This window comes from Cupressus sempervirens, chromosome 2 (assembly GCF_028749045.1).
Source record: "Cupressus sempervirens isolate cs-2001-9-10 chromosome 2, ASM2874904v1, whole genome shotgun sequence".
In the NCBI taxonomy this organism is placed as follows: Eukaryota; Viridiplantae; Streptophyta; class Pinopsida; order Cupressales; family Cupressaceae; genus Cupressus; species Cupressus sempervirens.
This window is the reverse complement of record NC_143119.1, coordinates 65174368-65198304: the sequence shown is the minus strand read 5'-3', so window position 1 is coordinate 65198304 and position 23937 is coordinate 65174368. Positions and strand designations below refer to the sequence as shown.

General features: G+C 33.6%; 1 pseudogene; it reads right to left on the bottom strand.

The window, feature by feature from the left end:
- Positions 1–2536: 2536 nt before the first annotated feature.
- The window catches only part of LOC149571075 (DEAD-box ATP-dependent RNA helicase 32-like), a 110571-nt pseudogene continuing 89170 nt past the window's right edge, over positions 2537–23937 (bottom strand).

The window sequence follows — 23937 nt, the reverse complement described above, 5'->3', positions numbered from 1 at the left end:
CAATTTCAGACCTGCATTTCATCTGCTAAAGGGTTCTTATCATTACTAGGCTTTTGTCATTATTGGACCCCAATATTGCATGCCAACATTACCAAGTTTTTACAATTTGAAATTTCAGTGTGTGCATACTGCATTGTATATAGTTGTCATTGTTGTCTTAATTTGCACAATAAAATATAGAAGGAAGGATTTTCACTTTCAACTCCCATGCATTGCTATATATTTCATATTCTAAACAAAGGAAAAAATCATATTTTCAAAAAAACACAGAAAAAACATAAAACTTTCAATACAGAGAAAATTCATTGTTCAATATAGTTGAGTGAAAGCCAACAGGGCTCATGACACTATGTTTATAAAGTGTATACACTATATTTGGCAAGAAATAAGAGAATCATTTTTTGTTTTTTTTTTATTCCAAGGTACTGGTTACACCCTTAACACTTCTTGCACCCTTGGCTATGGATATTTAGATATGGGTTTTCTTGGGGGTATGCATGGGTATGCCTAGGCTATGTACCTATGCATACTTAGGGTATCCAAAGGCATTGAGCGCCAAAGAGTAACAAAATAAGCTATATTTTAACCCTTTTTTTGCCATCAATACCCCTAAAATGCCTCTAGAAGCACCAAGTAGCTCAATACAAGACTTTTTGTGCTCTCTTCACTCTCTTTACTCATTTTGACATTTTGAAGGGCAACTGATAAATGACATATGACATAATATTGAAAGTCTAAACTATGAATTGTCATTTATCTTTATCACTACCATTTTTTCATCCATCATTGATCAATGATGAAGTATCTACTATAGATTGTATTTAGTTTTATAATTATGTATTTTTCTTTAGTTTAAATATTGGTATGTACAACCACATAGTACCCAAGCATATTGCACATAGGGGGAAAAATGTTTTGTACCAGCAGACTCAGATCTTGTACCCATTCCCATACCTGTACTGGAAACATAGTTTTTTATCTATTATATGATTTTATTAGTTCCCAGAGGTTATGCCAAAATTTTCCCATTTTAAAACCAAGTAATTGCGTTCTAATTACATGTTTGCTACACCATGTCAATGTGTGCAAATGGAATGGATATGGTCTTTGTAGTTAAGATTGTATTTTGTTGTAGTGTCTTGTTATCTTTTTGTTCTCTTGATTTATTTTTGTACGTACTCTTTTTTTTTTTTTCATTTGCAGCTGTTTATTTACTTTTCTCATGGTTTTTTAAGATGCCTCTTTGTTCATAGAATCTTTATTGATCATTTAGTACATAATATAATTCATTGTTTTAATATTTTTCTTCATAAAGAGTTCAGCTTTGTATGGTGAGAGATGCTTCATTCTTCTCAATGTATACATTGTTATACCAGATCTCACATGCAAGCCTATTTGACAATCTAGATTATGTGGTTTATAATTGAAGTTGCACTGCCTCCTATGGTTTTTTCACATTTATTTATTATTATTCTTAGTGAGAATGCCATATGTAATACTTTTAACAATTGTGTTACATAGCATACTTTATTCTATTGTTGTCTAGCTTTTGTCTTTCAATAGTATGAGTATATTTATCTAAATTGTTTAATTGAAGTTCTTATTCTTACAATCAGCCATTACATTGCTTTAAGTTTTAACTGTAAATAGCCAAAAAATGTTTGCATTTTCTTGCTTTCAATTGATCTATAATTAGCTAATCATTTAATATTTTACATTCTTCTTTCAAAAAGTACTTGATCTACCTCCTCAAGAAACTATTGAAGATGCTACAGATATGTTGGTTTCAATAGGTGCTCTTAAGGTATCATCTGATCATAGGCAAAAGGTTGAACCAACACTATATGGCCATTTAGTTGGAAATCTACCACTTTCCTTGGAGGCTTCAATGCTTGTCATTAAGTTTGGCCAATGTGGGTTTCTTAGAGAAGGTGTTGTAATTGGTTCTTTGATGGATTCATGACCATTGCCTATAGTGCAACCATTTGGTGAGCAATCATTGGTATGGTTATTTATAGACCAGAATACATATTGTGCTACAAATTTTTAAAAATATATTTAAGTTTGATTGTTCTTGTCCCAACACTGTCTCTCATTTATCAGTTTAATAGCTATGTGGAGAGATATTACAAGGACAAACATGGACCTTCTGGTACCACACAAAATGAAACCACATTAATAGAAAATCTCTATGCAATTTAGTTTTGGTAACACATTTCCAAAGTAATTATGGTTATATTTTTACTTTCCTATTCTGTTTAATGGAATCTCTTTGTACTATTAAACTAAGATGAAAAAAAAATACATAAATTAAGTAGATTTTTCTTTATATATATTGCTGAATGGAAACCATAGGATGACACAATCAAATCTTCTATTTTAGTTTTTTTCATAAGCTAATGGATTTATGTAAGAAATGTTGCTTTTTGAGATAAAATAGAATACCATTATTTTAACTTTCACACCATAAATAAAAATGAAATGGAAATTTCAAAGATAGAAATGTGTTTATTCATTCCTCAAAACCATGTGGATACTACTTATTAACAGTAAAATAATTAGCAGTTTTCTTTGTTTCATTGTCATTTCTTATATCATCATCTGAGCTACGACTGTGGAAATACACCTTCCTTGATTTCTTGGTGTCATTGTATACAACACCATTTTCAGACTCAGAACTAGATGATGCATCCCTTTTTAGTTTATGTCTATCTCTAGTTCGCTTTTCACATAATCGTTATTTGAAAATAAGCTTATCCTCCTTGTCTCGGTGTTTCATCTCTTCCTTAAGTTTATGGTATCACTCTTCAACTGCAATGATGAAGAAACACATTAATTAATAGGTAATAAAACAAATGTTTGAGTGAAACTTATACTACATAGTTTCACAAATTCAAACATATAAAGAGCTACCAGATAGACCAAAAAAACAAACTTATATGGTAAAAAGGTATAAAGAACTAGTGGTTCCAAAGAATAACCCAGTATGGCATTATAATAGCATTGAATGCAGTGCAGCAGTAGTATATGGGTTACATATTATTGTTGTAGGGAGGTAGATTCTATTAATAGAAGAGATGGTTGCAAATAGGGAAGCATTTGATAAATAAATATCGAGCTGCAAATAACCTTATCAACTTGATAATAAAACCAATAGAAAATCACATAAGTAATTGTCTTCGGTAATACAAGACAACTTTCTCTATCTTGGATAATATGATAGAAATTATCTTTGCTAATATCATACAAGACCAACTATCAAAAACAGTAATTGTACCATTAATATTAAATCTCCATCTTGAAATGTTCGGTATGTCTAAGATGTAGCACTTGGTTCAATCTGTATATAAGAATGTGGCAAGTCTAAAGAAAACCATGTGGTAGAGATTTATCTAAAGAAAACCATGGTGGCAAAGATTTATCAAAGAAGGATTTCTTTGAGTAAGAGCAGCAAAAATCTCATGTATGGGCTGCATATTTATTTAATCACGCACATTGTATAATAGGGCACTCATGAATAATTTTTTATATCTATCCAAGACTTAGTCCTGGAAGTTGCATGACTAAAATGGGAACATATCCTTTTTTATGTGAGAAACATCCTTAAATCCACCTTAGGATATGTTGTTGCCTAGGATCCAACCATAAGATAGAACAATTGCCATGATAAAGGTAAGAAATAATACATTGACACACACAATTCATATTTTTACCACTAATTTCATGTTAGATTCATCTGTATCACAAAAATAAATTAATTAAAGACTGAATCTTTTCATAAACAACAATATAGATTAGTATAAAGACAAATTAATGTACTAGAATTAAACTTTCTTTCATGAAGTTATCAACAGTAAACATGATAGTGTGTGCATTGCTATGGTTGCTCTCTTTATGCTTCTGTGGTTTCATGGCATGAATAGCTAAATGCTAGTTCAATGTTTAATTTACTCTATTGTTATTACTAAAAGCATGTAATTCAATTAGACATCACATCATGAAGAAATCATATCTGAATTGATGTCTTTTAAGGAAGGGTGCGATTTAAATAAAGCCCCATGGGAAAGGGTGTGCCTCTTCCCCAACCAAGAGGAAGTATAAATGCATTGGAAATATCCACCTCTATTAGCATCAACGGAAGTCAGCAGCAGACCATGGTAGGGAGGAATTTTGAGGAAGATCGCTGAAAGGTAAGACTAATTCTGAGATTTCTGAGCACAGGATCTTCATATTGCTGTTTAAAAATTTGAACGCAAGTTATTCAAATTGCTATTTATATGTAGCGTTACACATAAATGTATCTAGTGTGTAAATTATTTCACTTGATCTGATATAAATCTTGATAAAATGTATGAATATTAAATTGTGTTTGCATACTAATCAAATGGAGTACACACACACACATCTGGAAGATATAGACATAAAGAGACAGAGGGCTTTGTGTTAGATATTCATGCTATATAGTAAGACCATAATTCACATACTATAATTAGATCTATGTTAATGTATTCAATATTTGTGATCTATACTTGTATAATGTAAAAGTATGCTTATCAATCCAATCACAATAATCATGGGGTGGGAGGAAAGGGAAATAAGGGAGAACGGTGGGGCTTCACTAGGTACACCACTCCATTAAAATATGAGGCCAAGAGGAACAAGAGGTTCCACTCCTGGACCTAGGGTTGAGTTAGGGCACCCTATTTTAGTCTTTCCCTAACCTATAACATAGGGTTTATACAATAGCTAAAGGACCTTAGCCATGGTGGAGGGACTAAGATAGAATGATGAAGGAGAATGGCACAATGATTCTGCTAAGTACACCAACTTGATTAGGGATGGGGTCAAGGGAGACAATATCTACCCTAAGGCCTAGGGCTATGACAAAAGGGGCACCTCATCATATCTTCTTATTCATCACTCACTATAGTTAAGGCCCATTAAAGTTTATATGCTACAAATATTTTCCTACCATATGTCCAAGTATATAATACATCTGCATATCTTTTAATTTATACATGATTTATTAACAATTTAATTAAGCTTTACAAAAATTTATACTTATTTCATGGTTGCAATATTTATATTCAACCGTAATGAAAGGGATTTCCTACTTAGTAAGATAAGTTTCTAACCCTAGTTTTTGCAATGGTGTTGTGGAATACAAACTTGTTTGTGTTTTAGAAGAGACATTATAGTTGGTCACATCAAATGATTCTCTCCATCCTCTTTCTTGTCACCTCTTGTATAGCTCACTTGAGATCCCTTTGAGGACATTCATTTCCATTGTCTGTGAACTTAAATTCCATACTTCAATATTTCCTTGAATACTCCCCTAGAGAATGCAATCATTATAATGTTGAGTTTCTTGATAGTTTTGGTGCATGGGATGACTAGCATTTAAACCTTCAAATTATTCTATCTTCAAGCTTTTCTTCCTCACCAAACATTTTATAGTGTCATAAATTGTATACCCTTCACAACTTTACACTCTATTTGGCACCTACTTTAGTTTGCTTTCCTTTATAGATCATTTTAAACCAGCTTACCATCTATGTTACCCTATAGTTTAATTGTTAAACATGCAACTTTATCATCATCAAATGTTAATTTTGAGCCTAAGTCTTTTGTTTCAGACCCTGACACATCATGACCCATTTTTTTGGTTCATTTCTCTCCAAAAGGGGCCCAAATTACTAGATTTGTGAGTTCCAACCTCCACCATTCGTGATTTTAGCATATTGAGTAGCAACCTAAAAGCATTCTCCATTTAAGTATGGACTCATGTTTGACATGCTATTGCATTAACACTTGCAAGACTTCCATAAAGAGTATTACATCCACAACTTCAAGTGAAACTCCATGGGAGGGTTTCATATCTATGGTATAATCATTTCATTTCAGTATTTCATTATTGCTTTGTTGCTATCCTCCCTAGGACACATATTTTCATCATAATAGTTGTTGTGGAGGTGGGAACACCAACATTGGATTTGACTTAGGAAAGGCCCCATGCAGCATGACTATCTTTCCCATTTTTTTTGTGACTGCAGGTTTAGATCCTATAGCAAAGATGATACAATAGCACAAAGAAGATTGTTACAATTTGCAACAGACTTTTAACAAGCCAACAAGCTCAAACTAATTTACTCAAAATCCCCATCCTGCTATTCTGGGGGACATCATTGTAAGCCTCTTATAGTAATATAACTCATCTATGTTAGTTTCAGATACCTTCAAACTAGGGCACCCAACACCTATGTCCAACACTTTCCACTCCATTTTTGAGATCTAGGTTCCTCTTTGCACAACTATCCCAAATCTAGCCTAAAATTATGTTTTCCTTTTCATAGTTTGTCATTGACCAACACTTCACATTTCATTTTTGAGATCCAGGTTCCTCTCTATATAGCTATCCCAAATCTAGTTTAAAAATAGTTTATTATTATTTATCATGTTATTAACATTAGCCCTAGATCTCATATGCACACACTTCACAATCTCAATTCCATTGCAAGAAAGGAATAGAATCCTAGCATTTAGCTCTCCTATCAAGACTATAGCTATTTGTGTTCCAATACTATGCTAAGGAAAATTTAAGATGTTAGTTTGCATCCATATCCATGATCTCATTTCCATATCACCTTCACCAATAAAGTTTTGGGTTGCCCTAACATCAATAAAAATAGTCATCCTCCCCCTCGGTAGCACTCCACAAATGTCAAACCCTTGAAGGTAAGATATTTAGGGGCACCTAAGAGATCAGCAAGCATACTTCTTTGTAACTTCATGTTCTTATGCCTTCAGCAATATGACTGACAAACATTTCAAATACCACAACTTCATCCTCTGAGTCCAAGTCTTTATCCAACACCACTTCAATGTAATGTATATGTCATTCACCCAAGCATCTATGGTCCAAGAGTTCATGACTCTTTACAAAGGAAACATAACTTCTTTCTCCTAAGTTCATTTTTCAAACTTCAATTTTGCTTGGTTCTGGAGGTAATGCATTAGGTTGAGAAGATTTCTGATGCATACCAGTGGTGCATTCTTGGCATAAACTTTCTTTTTAGTTTTGATATCAATTTTTGGGCCATATCTAGAAGACAATTATATGCAGTAGTTGTATGTATTCAACAATCCCAAGTTTGTATGTATGCTAAGCAAGATTCATATCAATTCCATTATTTTCAAGTATTCAAAGACAAATGCTTATCTATATTCCCTAAAAAAGTTAAAGCATGAGAGAATATCTATGAACTATGTTCCATCTATATTAACCAAGTTTATTTGATCCAATGAAATGTGGGAAAATGTAAATTAACCAAAATCTATTTAGCTGATTGCTGAAAAATCATACCAAATCAAAAAATAAAATTGGTATAATGCACTCTACAACTTGCCAAACTTCACTTATCCAAAATGATATCTATAATATCTTAAATTATATGTTGATAAAATTAAAAATCATACCTATGATATAGTTTTCTTGAACACCACCAGCTTGCCTATTTGAAAATGCTACCAATGGGGCCATTAGATTCCCTTCATCAACAAAGACAACACGCTGGCCAACTAGTTTATTGACACTGATCTTGAGTTTCTTTTACTTTGAGACCCTTGTTGCCAGACTATAAAATATTTAAGCACATTTGTAAGTGTCAAAGTACAAACAAAAATTGCAATTGCAATTCCCTGACCCAACCTATATCCATTTTGCATACCTCATAGCCTTGGTGTCTCCATCTTCAACTGGTCTATTTTGGGTCAAGAATAGATTATCCCCTTTATCCTCATTTTTGGACATCAATGCATCATACTCCACAGATGCAGTATTAGCATCCTTATCCCTAACCAACTTGGAATAACTTTTATTTTTATTTTTGGGTTTCCACTTGCTACCTTTAGTAAGACCTCTTCATCACCATCATCTCCACTACCATAATCATTTCCAATTCCCTCTCCCTCTTCAATTTCTTTCTTAGGTTCACCCCCCATGTTTTCTGGTTTCTTTCCACCTCTTTTTAAGAAACGGATTCGAGGAGCAGTTGGGAGACCTAAAGAGATAGAGAACTCCTCTATGGGTAATTTAGAGACATCAAAAAGTTCCTTATCAAAATGCAAATGGATGGACCATAAATATGTCACACATGCCCACTATGCCATGTATTTCAAGATCTGGATCTTTCGATAGAATTCTTGCTAGTGGACCTGATATAGACTGTAGCTTGCTTTCATTTTCCTACATGGTCACCCAAAATAGATAAAAAACACATTTTCTTCAATATGATGTATAACATTGAAAATATTATGTAGAAATTTGAAACATGAAGTCTAACCATGAATTCTATGGGAAACTACTTTCAGCTTTCCACCATAAACAATGTACCTTAATCACTTTAATTGGTATTTTAGCTGCTTGGAGCTAGTTCAACATTTTCAATTATGAAGGCATTAGGAATGGAACAGAACTACCTCCAACTGTGAAATGAGTTGTATGACCAACACGATGAATATAAGATGGTACATCTTCTAGGCAATCCACCTTATATTTACAAATAAAAAATAGAAATTAGTGCCATAGAATGCAGCATATAGTAGAATTATAATATTGAATTCGAGGATTTCACTTCAGCATAGATAAATGGTAGAAAGGAATTTATGCCTCTACCTTAAACTTACTTGAACAACCCAATCAATAGATGGAAAGTCCAAGCCTCTTGAAGCAATATCAGTTGCAAAAAGAATAGAATGTTGTTCCTTTGTATACTTGTAGAGTACTAGTAATCTTTGAGTCTGTTTCATGTGCCCATGAAGGCATTTTATTGGAACACCAAGATGTAACTTCTTAAAAGCTTAGTGAAAAAAATTACCTTATACCAAATATCAAATTATTGGAATGAAATCACATCATTTACTATCACCTATATTAAGCTCTCATACTCTATCCCAAACAAATATTTAGGTAACCAAATATCACAAAAGTGGTGCAAGAAAGAGTTATTGAATCCAATCTGCTTGCAACTTGAAAGGAATACCAGTATCTTTGAATTGAGATGGCTCTTAATGAAACTCAATAGCATATCAAGTTATTGTGAGAGAGGAACAATAATTGCAATTTTTTGTAGATGTGCTGGAGTAGCTACTATAGACTCAGCGTGGACAACTATATACTCAGGATCTTTTAAACTAAACCTTGCTAGATCCTACACTAGTTGTGTCTGAGTTGTAGAGAACAACAAAGTTTAACATTTTCTTGGTAGTTGTGATAGGATTGCATTCAATGATTTTGAGAATCCCAAATCCAAAATGTGATCTGCCTCATCAAGCACCAATACCTATTGTTAACCACAAACAGTATAGTGTATATCAAAATAGACTCATCGTAAAGATAAAGAGATGTTAGTTAAGAGTTTTAAATTACAACATTTTCTTGTATGCAACTTTAATTAGAAAGTAGATTGTGTAACTCCTAAATTCAACAAATTATCATGAAACTTGGTAATTACACACATACAGTGAGCCTTCACATCTTTTTTGCACAAGTACAGCCCTGCCTAGAATTACATATAGAATATTTTTAATTATTTAAATTTCATCCCCATCACAGTAATATAATAACTTGTAATTCAAATATTTTTTTTTATCCTTTATCATTTGCAAATTTTTCATAAATAGTCTAAAGAGAACTTTGAAATTGTAACTTGGAGCTGTGAACAATCAAAGAGGGGAGTCTCATCCATGTGCTAAAGCAACCACCCTAGTGTGCAGACCAAGGTGTTGAGGGCATTCACCCTTTCTTTTTCCATGTCTACATCTATTTTCCCACCAATTAAAAGGCCTCCACTTATAGTATGGTGGTTTCCAACTTTTCGTAGCACCTCAAAGATCTAAAATGCTAGCTCTCTTGTTGGTGAGATAATAATAGCACCGACACCATCAACAGGAGACCACCTTAACTGGTAAAGTTTTTCAATCACTTAAAACAAAGGTTAGCATCATAATTACGGAAAAGAAAGCACCAAATTTATCTAATAAAACATAAAACTAAACCATGATATGCAGTAAGACATTGTCAAATTCAAAAGAGCCACAGCCATGTGTAATCCACACTTTTCAAGCATATAAGTTGTTTGATACATGCTTGAAATATCTTTTAGAAACAAAACATAATTTTTGACACTTCAGTTATTTTCATTATTATATACAGGTGTGAAACCCGATTTTCATTATGATATATAGGTGTGAAGCCTGGGTTTGCAGCATCTTCTATAAGACTCGAAAAAAAATTGAGTAAATTCAAAAGCATGCTACAACCTAGAGCATCAAACAAAATTGTAATATTTCACAAGTGGATCATACTTTTGCAATGTCTAAACCCATGATTAGACACATTGACTACAAACCTTCTTAACATTCTTGTACCCATACCAAAATCTTGGTATTAAATCATGTCTCAAGCTGAAGTGGTGTTATTTGCATACCAAGTGAGCAATCTTTTGAAATAAACTTTAAAATATTTACCTATGTTCATAAACAAACCAAAATATAGGAGTCAATGGGAAATTTAATCAAATTCCTCAACCTCACAATTAAACTGTGTAAATGAAAAAAGAAACTAATTATAAACGGTCTACAATTTCTATCATGCCCAAAAGTTTACTCAAGGACATGAAAAAACACAAATTGTTGAATAAATGTAATTCTATTTACCTAATATGCCATGCAAAGACTGGCGTGATGCGTGATGCTTACATGCATCAAATGAATGATGATGTTGATGCCTCACCCATGAGTAGGAAAATAAGAAAGTATTTATTTTTGGGTCATTAACTTTGTTGCACATATCCTATTCGATAAAAATGGTTTGATGTTGGGGTTAAAAATGATAAATGACCATTTGTCAAACTAAATAAAGATAACCACTTGGTAACCCCTACATAGCTATACCTAGAATTTCATCTTTGGTAAATTTTTCATTTCCTTCCACTAAAAATGGTGAGAAGGTACATTGTTGATTAAATGCCATTGTGACATCTGCCACAAGCATTGCGATAGGGTTGCTATGGCGATGATGCCAATTTCCATCGCCATGCTTGTGATAAGGTACATGGTTGATTAAATTCCATTGTGATGTCTTCCACAAGCATTATGACAAGGTCACTGTGGCGATGATGTCAACTGTCATCGCCATGCTTGTTGAGGACATCGCAATTGCGATGTCTACCACAAGAATTGTGATGGGGTTACTGTGGCAATGATGCCAACTGCTGTCACAATGCTTGTGAGAAGGTACATGGTTGATTAAATGCCATTGTGACATCCACCACAAGCATTGTGATAGGGCCACTATGGTTATGACACCAACTATTGTCGCCATGCTTGTTGCAGACATCACAATTACGACATCTGCCACAAGCATGGTGATAGGGTCACAATGGAAGCAATGCCAACCATCATTGTAATGCATGTGGTGGATGTCACCATTGCGATGTATGACACAAGCATTGCGATGGTGGTTGGCATCGCCGCCATAGCGACCCCGTCACAATGCATGTGGTCGTAATGCTTGTGGAAGATGTCACAATGGCGATGTCTACCACATGCATTACAATGGCAGTTGGCATTGTCACCACAGTGACCCCATCACAATGCTTGTGGTGGACATCGTAATTGTGACATCTGGCACAAGCATTGCGACAAGGTTGATGTCACAATAAAGTGGTTGTATAGAGATGGATAGGCATCATAATTGCGACGGCATAGGATAGATGTCATAATTTGTTACTAAAAAATAATGACGTCTATTACTATCATAGTGGCAACACATTGCTATCATAATTGTGACACATAGCCATCAAAAATTGATGCCAAATGTATTAGTGACTATTGCTCGGTACTTGAGTGACTTGGCATGCACAATTTGACATGTTATGCTTGGTATGAATTACTTGTCTGACATGAACTAAGTGCATAGCTTATAAATGACTAAAGTGTATAGACACTCAATTGTCAAAACCAATATGAGATTAACATGAATAACATCCTTGTACCACTCAAATTAGTCCATATCACAAGTATAAGGGTGGTGATCTTCATCTACAAGACTAATTTTATTAGCATCTAGGTTAGATTGTGCCATTAAATTTGATAACACTTGGCCTCTTACCAATTCTATTTTTTCAACATCTATGTTGAACTCTTGGATTCTATTCATCCACATACACCTTTTCCCACACACTTCTTGTTGAAAAAACATGTCTTTTACACCAACATGTGCAATTAAAGGCTATAATAGTGGCACCAAACAAGTAACATCTAAACGCCTTAACTAATTTTACTAAGGCATAAGATTTCTTCTTAGTTATATTATACTTAAGCTATACATTCTAAACATATTTACAAAATAATGCAATGGGTCTTTTAAAACCCTCTTCATTTTTTTGAAGTAATACTACTGCAATTCTATGAAATGTAGTGAAAGAAAAGACGTGCATAGGCTTGAAATAATTTGGATTCTTGAGTATAGGTGTATTTTTATTGAATTTTTTATTTCTTGGAAAGCAACTAAAGGTTCTCCATCCCATTTGACCACTGCTTCCTTTTTAAACATCTCGAAAATTGGCATGCTATTCTCTTCAAAGTTTGTTGTAAATCTTCTCAAGAAATTAACTTGGCTAAAAAATGATTGTATCCCTTTTTCATTCCTAGGCTTAGTGACTTTATCAATGGATGTAACTCTCTCTAGATCAATAGTCATCCCATCCTAGGATAGATACTATGTGACCAAGAAGTTTTCCTTCTATGACTCCATATTCTAGGGCTTTTTATGAAAGTTCTCTCCAAATGTTTACAATGATTATTTTCCTTCTTGGAATAGGTAGTTAGGTCATCCTAGTACACCACCATGAAATTGTCTATATAATCAAAGAAAGAAACATCCATGGCCTTGATGGCCTAATTTTTCACTTAGCATATTTTTTTTTTATATTCTATGAAAATGACAAAGAAATTGTGTTTACCTTGCTTAGGGTTTCTAAATATTTGTTTATCCTGATAAAAACCCTAGGGATATTGTCTTATCTTTTATTACATTAGAACTCATTCAAAATAAACTTGCAATTTTTAAATAGGGATACATGAAAAAAAAAACCTTCCATAAGTTTTTGAGCTAATGTCACTTTATATTTCATGTCCCTTCTATCTTTTAAGTTGTGATGTTGCGAAAGTTCTTTAATCAGAACATTGTTTTTTTTTCCTCACTAACCATGTTGAAGGTTGCAAGGATTCAAAATGGTCTATCATCATTTTAGCATGTCTTCATAGTGGTTACTATTAACAATCATGTTAAGGGTGTCAAGGAGCAATAAAATGGAAAGTTCTTGATCTCAAGCTTGAAAGAATTGAATACATTTTAAGTTGCAAAATTGCAAAGTGTATCTAATAGTCAAAGTCCAAGATATGGAAACATCACTATTAGTTAAATAAACTTTGAAGGTAGAGTTGTGAGGATGCAAAAGATAGTAGCAATTAACTTGAAAGGTTATCACATGCTCGCAAGTAGTTAATATGAACATGGGGTTAAGGTGGCAAGGCTACGAAAGCTTGTCATCACACATTTAGAAGGTTGAAGAAAGAGTTAAATGTTTAGGTTATGATGCTATAATGACATGAAAAGGTTAATGTTAAGTGGATATAGCACTATCACAGGTTAGCTGGCACTAAAATAATTTCAAGTCACGATGATGCAATAAAGGGAAATGGTTAAACTCAAATGATCATTACACCCTCACAAGTGTTTGAGTTATAATGAAATGTTAAACTACAAAGATGAAGGTTGTAATCATGTAGTTAAAGAGTTAGACCATCACAACATCACAAGATTTTATGATTAAGTCAAGGTCAGAGTTGTGAAGTAACAAAGGCTTGATATCATACTTTTGCAAGATTTGACTAACAATAATTTTTTTTGGATACAAAACTACAAAATAAAGTGACAGTTAAGGTCAAAGTTGATTGCAACATCATGAGGAGTAAAGACTAACTCAAGGTTGCAATTGCAAAGGAGTGAAATGGTCATGAGCACATCTTCACAGGTCAAAAGCTATGCTTAAGAATTGAAGTTGTGAGCTTGCCAACAAAAGAAAATTTTAAAGTTAAAGGCTAGCACAAAATCACAAGGTTTCCTTATCTATTAATATCTTAAGTTTTGAAGTGATGAAGAACATTTTATTGAACTTTCATAGGCTTTTAAAGGAAAGCAAAATTTTGCGTTGTGATGTTGTGAGATGAAGTAACACTTAATGAAAATAGTTAATGCAACATCACATAATTAGAGTAAACATCAAGTCTAGTGGTTGTAAGGAATTGACAAGGTAAACTTTGAGGCATCACAAGCATAAAATATGGTAGGAACTAGATTGTCATGAAGGTGCAAACTAGTAAACAAACAAGTCATCGCCAGATTGTAGCAATCAAAAAGATAAAGTGATGAACAGTTGTGAAGTGGTGACAAAGTATAAAAAATAGTGGATGTGGTTTCAAAAGCCTATGCAATAATTAGGGAAATAAAGTTGTGAAGAAGAAAACAAAGGGAATCACACTATTGGAAACTAGACTTAGCAATTAAAGAAAAGAGGTGCAAGGTTGTGAATTAGTAAAGATAGCCCTATTCATGTTGTTGTAGTTAGAAATAACAAAGAAAAGAAAAAATTGGTGAAATAGTGATAAAGAGGTAATTGCATCATCACAACTTGTAGTTTTAAAGAATAAAATACTTTTCAATGACCATGTCCAAGCTGGATAAAAAAGGGTATGAGCTAGAAATATGAAATATGAAAAAGCAATGTTTTGCAAGCTTTTCAAAGATTGTTAGGTTTTGAAGTGTGATGATTTAAATTCCATTAATTCCATGCTAGTTGGTCTCAGATTGGTTTTGACAATTGAGTGTCAACACAATTAGCCAATCTCTAAGTTGATGATACGCCATAGTATGTGCCCAATCATAAATACAATAGGTGTCAAATAAAACTTAGGTGCTGAGCAAGATGATCCAATATCTTGTAATGCCCCGCAAAGAGATCCAAAGAATTAACCTAAAGTTTCACTAAGTTTGGTAGCATTTTTAAAAAAAAAACATGAAAGAAAAACCATTCAAAACATTTGTGGAAGCAATAGTAACATCCAACTGAAAGTAAACATAAAATACATAATAGGTTACATTCTTTAAGGATCCCTTAACGTTGAATCACATCTAATCATAACTATTCATTTAACATCACATCCTTAGCAATGATACATCCAATGTTCTTAGACAATATACAAGTGTCCTTTTTGTAATTACATTTTAGTTTAGCTCAATCATCCACTATAAATGAAGTACATCATCATACTAACTCTAATCCATGATGCAATTAAAGTAAATGAAACCACATGTCATACATGATACATCATCATCATAAAGATATAAACATCCACCACATATCATGAACATTAATAACTAAGTGCACGGTTCCACCCAACCTTAAATAGCATCCTTAGACCATCATGGATCTGAGCCATCCCTCTGTGCGTAACATCCCAAAGCACCGAAGAGATCATTGATATTATAATAGTAGGAATGTCACTCCTAAAACATCCTACATCATATGCAGAAAGAAATCTAACATGCATGTAAAGCATAAGATAACATCACCTAAAATATGAAAATCATCAATATAAGGATACAAGTCCACCATCATAGTCCATGAAGATAGATGCCAACAAAGAATGCATCAACCATGGTGTCTCAGATAGATCTCAAATGAGAAGAGTGGAAATACACTACCACCTGACCGCGTGGAACCTAAGTGGTCCACTCCCACCGTGCTGAGGAGATAATCTCAAGTCCTAGACAGGCTATCAAAATCACATAACATAAAAAAAAATCTCTAGGTCCAGGAATCCTAGAAGTATACTAACTCAAAAGTTCCAATCACAAAACTGGCATCTACTCCCAAAGGCACACAAAGACATGTAGGAAACCTACTATGCAAGCAGGAAAGTGTCATCGCATATATCATGTAGAAGTTACCCTGCTAGTTAGCTAAACTCCACAGGTCCCTACTGATCCTCATGCGGCCACTAGTATCCTCTCATACTGACAAGGCATACTATGGAATGCAAGGTCACAACCAAGCATTCTCTCTACTCCCATCCTAGTCTGTACAAGCACTCGAGGCATGGATGAGAACCAAAACAATTATCTTTTTAGGTTCATTTAATCCTCATTTAGTTTAAATTTTATCACTTATTAACAAAACTTACAATGAGTTATTCTGGCAGCCACTTAGAGCTCGAGCCCCCATTGCAAGCCACTTCTTGACACTAGAAGTAGATAACATACTCTAAGCTCATGGAATCATAAAATCACCCCAGTCCTATATGAGCGACTGGAAAGAAATACCAAAAGATAATCCATAATAAGAATCATCAAATATCCACAATAAAAGCATCAAATCTCCATGAGCAACTGAAAAGCATCCATAAATAATTATGACCACAATAGTTCTCTATTGGCAACTGAAGGCATCACTGATAATCAAAAGTATCCATTGGTTCCCAATAACTAAAATATATCTCAAGAACATACTGATCGAACACACTTTATTTTGCTAAGATCAATGTTACTAATTGAATAACTCTTCCTTAATGCTACTTCAAATTCTCAACATAATCAAAGGATCATTATTCGTTATATTATAAGAGAGCCAGTTATCAATTTTTGAATAAGAAGTTAACAACAAGACTAACTAGCCTTACTTAAAATGCCATGCTTTATTAAATCATTAAATTAAGTAATAATGTGCATAGGTACACAATCCATGACCCTGTATCATTTAGATAAAACTCAACTAAATATTACTAAACCTTAAGTTTCTTGATTAAATCATCACTAACAACTATTAAAATATCTAAAATTATTATTGATGTCATTAGAATAGGACTTATCAACTTCGATAAACCTCATTAGTTAATATTTGACTAACTCTTAACACCATTAAGGTATATCAATAAGTTATTTAATAATTCAAATGTATTAACAATAACATAACAATTCAAAACATAGCCATGCTATAACAATGATTCCTTGTCAATTAAATCTTAATCCAATATCATTAAAGTCTCTTAATTTAAATCATTATAATAATCATCATTAAACAATTATTATCAACATAATATAAATTACCCTCTCTTATTTATTTAATATTAAATAGTTAATATTAAAAGTCAACCACTAGACTCAATTTCAATCTATTTTCTCAATTCGATTGTAATTTGAACCCAAACCCATTTTAGATTTAATTTCTTCTTAATTTGAAATTAGGGTTTTCTAATGTTTTCTTTGCAACCAAATAAAATTAACATACATATCTAGATTCTGATTTCAAGATTAAATATTCATTCATGGAGTATATTCAGACACATATAACAAACATTATGAAGATAGGAAGAGAAAGAGTGCAAATGGAATATGTGAAAATCATGAGTACACCTAGACACTGATGCTAATTTTCCATGCCTTAGAAGTCCATAGAAAAATCCCTTCTCCAACAATTCGCAATTCTTCCAAGATCCAAGCCAACTGAAACCTCCAATTGACTAGAAGTGCTTGTAGAAGCATATGAGCATGTAGAAGCATATGAGCTTCTCAAATGCATGTAAGCTTTGAAGCTTGTCCAATCAAACTAGGAGAGCCTCTAAGATGCATCTAGAATGTGTCTAGAAAGAAGTAGAAGATAAACATGACAACTAAGCATAAGTCTTCTCCAACCTTCTAGATGAGTCATAAGGTTGTAGACACCATGTGCTCAAATAATATGCTAACTCCTAAGTGTAGACAACTTGTGCATACTTAGACTGCAAACTCTTGTGTGAAAAATTATTAAAATAATGCACAATAATTAATATAATATTTACTTTACTCTTTTCAATTTAATTTATTAAATTTTAAATCTCATGCACTAACTTTAATAACTCCACTTGTTTTATCTTAATATATTTATATTTTAATCACATGAAATCTAGAATCTTTTAATAATTTTAATATATTTTCCACTTTTACATTTATTTTTGAGACTTAATTGCTAAAATATTTATTAATTTAAATAAATATTATCACATTCCAACTTTAAAATTATAATTTTTATCTTCAAATTTAATTATTTTATTTAATTAATTTCCCAATTAATTAAATAAAATAAATATTAAAATACCATATTAATTTTCCATTAAATTAAACCATTAATTAAATGTTTTAATTAGGCTTAATTAATAGAAAATACACCAAGACTCATAAAATAAAATACGAAAAACCCACTATAGCAAAACACATACAAAATCAAACCAAAAGGGTTAATATCACGAATTATGTCATCTAACGCATTTAGAGGGTACTCAACTTAGATACTTGTCCTAATTTCCAATTAGGACAAATGGCTTAAAGGGTTGGGATTTGGGCTTGCGAATTTATCTCCCCTCTCTTACCATTAAGATAGTGCGATAGGGTACACTCATCCTGGCAATTCAGGGAAGTCGATACCTAGTACCTGCAACCTACATAAAAATCATGCATGTACATACAATATATATATGCTAAGCTAAATAGGCAATGGTAGGAAGTGGTGCATCGTGTAGATCCCGACTAGCAAGTGACTACAACTCCCTTCCTTACCCACATCAGAAACGCCATCCAAGAACAAACACACACACCATACACATGCAAGTATGGGGTAAGTATCCATAAGAAAAAACATAGAATAAACCATCTATCTAATCAATAACTAAAAATAATGTAATAATCATCATGCTTACATGAAATGTAGAGTCTAAGTAATCTCATCACATCTCAACTGAACCCATAGCACAAAATCTAATAATCTCAAAACAATGTTGCTAACCATTGACATAAAACTAGCCCTAAAAGAGTTTGACAATGATAATAAAAATGCAGCCTAGGGGCAGGCACTACATCTACCCCCCCTAGAATTAGGCTTACTCCTAGAAGCCTGCAAGAATGAAAAATTGGGATACTCACTATGCGGGTCCCATTGAACCCTTTCCCCCTGTAAGAGGATATGACTCCATTGGGAACACTAAAATACACTTAGAGCAATATGATTCTAGTTTAATGATAAATCAAAAACCATATCGATCCATCATTCATTCTTTTAACAACTACTAAAATAGATCCCCAATACATTCTAAACAAGAGCAACTTAATGCTTGCAAAGATAATCAAGGGCATACTACCTTAGAACATAGATAAAAGATGCATGTTTTGCAATGAGAATTAGTTTCAATTTTTAATTTTGCCCATGTTTAGGTTTAAGTAGAATTTTTAGTCTTGAAAGCTAAGTGTTGAAGTATGAAAAATATGCAAGTAACAGTTTTAAGTTCTATTTCAACTCACCTAGTTTCAAGTTTTCAGTTTGAAAGAGATACACATGATAGTTCAAAGTTTTTGTTTTGTTTAACTAGCTAACAACTAGTGGCATTCAAATATACCCAGAGCTCCCAATGTTGAAACTCAGGCTCTAATACCAAATTTAATGCCCCACAAGGGGATCCAAAGAATTAACCTAAAGTTTCATTAAGTTTGGAAGCATTCTTTTTTTAAAAAAATACATGAAAGTAAAACCATTGATAACATTTATGTAAGCAATAGTAACTTCCAACTGAAAGTAAACTTAACATACATAACAGGTTACATTCTTTAAGGATCCCTTAACATTGAATCACATCTAATCATAACTATTCATTTAACATCAGATCATTAGCAATGATACATCCAATGTTCTTAAACAATATACAAGTGTCCTTTTTGTAATTACATTTTAGTTTAGCTCAATCATCCACTGTAAATGAAGTACATCATCATACTAACTCTAATCCATGATGCAATTAAAGTAAATGAAACCACATGTCATATATGATACATCATCATCATAAAGATATAAACATCCACCACATATCATGAACATTAATAACTAAGTGCATGGTTCCTCCCAACTGTAAATAGCATCATTAGACCATCATGGATCCTAGCCATCCCTCCATCTATAACATCCCAAAGCACCGAAGAGATCATTAGTATTATCATAGTAGGAATGTCACTCCTAAAACATCCTACATCATATGCAAAAAGAAATCTAACATGCAAGTAAAGCATAAGATAACATCACCTAACATATGCAAATCATCAATATAAGGATATGAGTCCACCATCATAATCCATGAAGATAGATGCCAACAAAGAATGCATCAGCTATGGTGTCTCAGATGGATCTCAAATGATAAGAGTGGAAAAAAACTACCACCCGACCACATGAAACCTAAGTGGTCCACTCCCACCATGCTGAGGAAATAATCTCAAGTCGCAGACAGGCTATCAAAATCACATAACATAAAAAAAATCTCCAAGTCTAAGAATCCTACAAGTATACTAACTCAAAGGTTCTAATCACAAAACCGATATCTATTCCCAAAGGCACACAAAGACATGTAGGAAACCTACTATGCAAGCGGGAAAGTGTCATCGCACATATCATGTAGAAGTTACCTTGGTAGTTAGCTAAAATCCACGGGTCCCTACTAATCCTCATGCGGCCACTAGTATCCTCTCATACTGATAAGGCATATTATGGAATGCAAGGTCGCAACCAAGCATTCTCTCTACTCCCATCCTAGTCTATACAAGCACTCGAGGCATGGGCACGAACCAAAACAATTATCTTTTTAGGTTCATTTAATCCTCATTTAGTGTAAATGTTATCACTTATTAACAAAACTTACAATGAGTTACCCTGGCAGCCACTTAGGGCCCCAACCCCATTGCAAGCCACTTCCTAACGCTACAAGTAGATAACCTACCCTAAGCTCATGGAATCATAAAATTACCCTAGTCATATATGAGCGACTGGAAAGAAATACCAAAAGATAATCCACAATAAGAATCATCAAATATCCATAATAAAAGCATCAAATCTCCATGATAAAAAATATCGAATCTCCATGAGCAACTTGTTGGTGTTTTAAAACGTTACCTATTTCCAATTATCCCTCTAAGAATATGACACATCTAGGGGAAACTAACTCCCATTATCAACATATCATTTCAGACACAGGGCCAACTATAAGGCATGACCCTTCTTCTTCTTCAAGCTCTGCAAAACCTAAGCGGGTGAACCTCTTTAGATCTGACTATGTGACCAGTGCAATAACCATATTTAGGATCTATAAAAGTAGATGAAACCCCTAATTCTTCTATGCTTAACCAGGAGATCACAAGCATGAAATAGCTAAGGACATGACTCATGAAACTGGAAAGCTAAGTGCGGGTTATACTTTGAATACCTTTCAACAATAAAAGGGAAAATTGATTTAATATGTTTATATCAGCAAGACCCAAATATGAGCAACAAAATCTAGTGATCCTATTTCTAATCAATGCCTTATCTATTGGGAAATTAAATGAATTATAACCATACATATTTTGGAAATCTAAGACACATTACTACATCCAAATCCCTGATCTATCCTTCACCTTGTGAACAGACATCTGCTTTAGATTTGAATCTCATACTCGAAATATCCCACCATGAAATCTGCAAACCCTATGGAAAATACCAAGCAATTACATGGCTCTTTGATCCATATGCAAGACATTTTAACCACATACATTCCAAAATGAGATGCAACCTAATCTATGATCCTTGATCACAAACTAGAAAGATTACAGATCCATAGACAGGAGACAAGACTCAAATTGAATTTGGAAACCCTTTGCTACACTTTATTTGTTTTACTTGAAATCAAATACATGAAAGACGTACACAATACTTCATAAATCATCTAATAGACATGAACTATTTGCATAAAACTTAATTTGATGTTCATACAGAAAAGAAATTGCTGAAGAAATATGTGGTATCATAGTATGGGAACATATCAAAACTGGATCAAAAATCTGGTATCTCAGTAGTGACTAGTTTTTCTCCAAAGATTGGAACCCCTTCAATGGAAAAAAGAAAGAAAGATATAGAAGAGAAAGAATTCCCAGATCTGTTTTGAAGACGACAAGTGTCCACTTGAAATTCAATCCTGTGCAACTGAGTAATCTCTTTCTTCTTTCATCCCTTCTGATTTTCTGTTTCATCATTACATTGTAACTGATTGGAAAATATCTCTGTTCAAATGATGAAAGCTTTTTGAATCACCAAAATATCTAATTGCCCCATGAAAAAGCTAGTGAAAATGAGTTTTTACTAAGTAAATTTGAACAATTCGACCCTAATTGCATTTCCATTGCCTTCTACTAATATTCAGGTCAATATTTTGACAAAAAATCAAAACTGAATTTCCTGGTCTGAATATGGTTGCAATTCAACTACCTGATAGAAAGCCTCTTGTAGCTCAAACTGAGTGATATCTATGCAAAAATTGACTCCAGAATCAAAAAGTTTGTCTTCTCCTGATTCTGGCGATATATAACATTGCCTACTTTGCATCTTAGAAACCCACTGAAAGTCATTTTGAAAATGACTCCTTTTCTATAAAAAACATGTCTGCACATTTGATTTTTTATAAAATTTGAAAAATTCTAAAGTATAAACTTTAGAAAATGTCTCATTTGATTTTAAAATTTGACGTGGGCATTTTCAACAAAAATAATAATAATAAAATATTATTATTTTTTAACTCTTCAATATTTCCCTGACTTTTTAATCCATGGTCAACTCTATGTTTGACCCACGCCATGTGTCACCTCTTGATTCTCCCTCGCTATGTTACTATCTGACTCAATAATTGCCACGTCATTAGCGACATAGCAATATAATGACATGTGTCACTGTCAAAGTTGTCCACCTCATCCGACTGCCATATCATCACCTGAGCAAGTACATAGCATCATCACCCAACTCGGGCCCGCTACCACGTCAGCTCCACCTCACCCCTACCAGATCAACCTCGCTATCTCTCTATAGTTAACTAGCGAGTATCTTCACATGGTGAGGTCATGACAACCCTTTGATCGGGACACTTGTCATCATCTGGGTGCATTTGAATCTGGGCACCACATCATCACGCATGCGTGCTCTGTCAAAATTTGGCTTCCTCGTCTTGATGATATTGTTGTGGGACCCCTAAGTCTGCATGAGCTTCTAAAAAGTCATGTCTTTCAAGACATGTTGTTATGTGAGAATTGGGGTATAAAAGGACCTCAATGAACATCGACATAATGCATGTGGGACATTGCATTGCCAGTGTTTTCCCTGCTCTACATTTCTTTCAATGCTAGTCGGCTTTAAACTTATTTTCTTTGGCATCGTGAGTTTCCTCTAGCCTGGTCCTCCTTTCATATCCCCTATTGTGAGTTGCTTATTGCGTCATTGCAGGGTGTGCTTATAGCATGGGTGTGCCTTTCCATGACTGGTTGCATTTGTCTTTATTGGCGTGAGTGTTTTTCTCTTAATATGCCGACTACTATGTGTGGAGTTCTTCATTTGGCATTCTCTTCCTATTTGTGTGGGAAGGTTTTGTTTTCAGTTTACACGCCTTTGGAAGTTGCTTTATTTACCCTCTATGCTTGGGATCTCTCCTTAATGTGCAGTTCCATGAGGCTTCCCTGCTCATCTAAATTGGTGACTTTCCCTTTCAAATAGTACAGACTGCCCCTTTTATGGCATGGATCCACCTTCAAGATTCCTTCATTAACGTGGACCTTTCCTTTGAATGTGTGGAGCTTTGTTGGAGGATGACATCAAAAAGATGACTTCATTCTAATGGTGTAAGTTCTTTGATTGCGAGGCATTGGTTTGTGTTTTAAAATTTTCCTTTTAAAAGTGTGGGGATCTGTAAAGACTCTTACCTTACTAGAGCTACCTTTTATGTTGA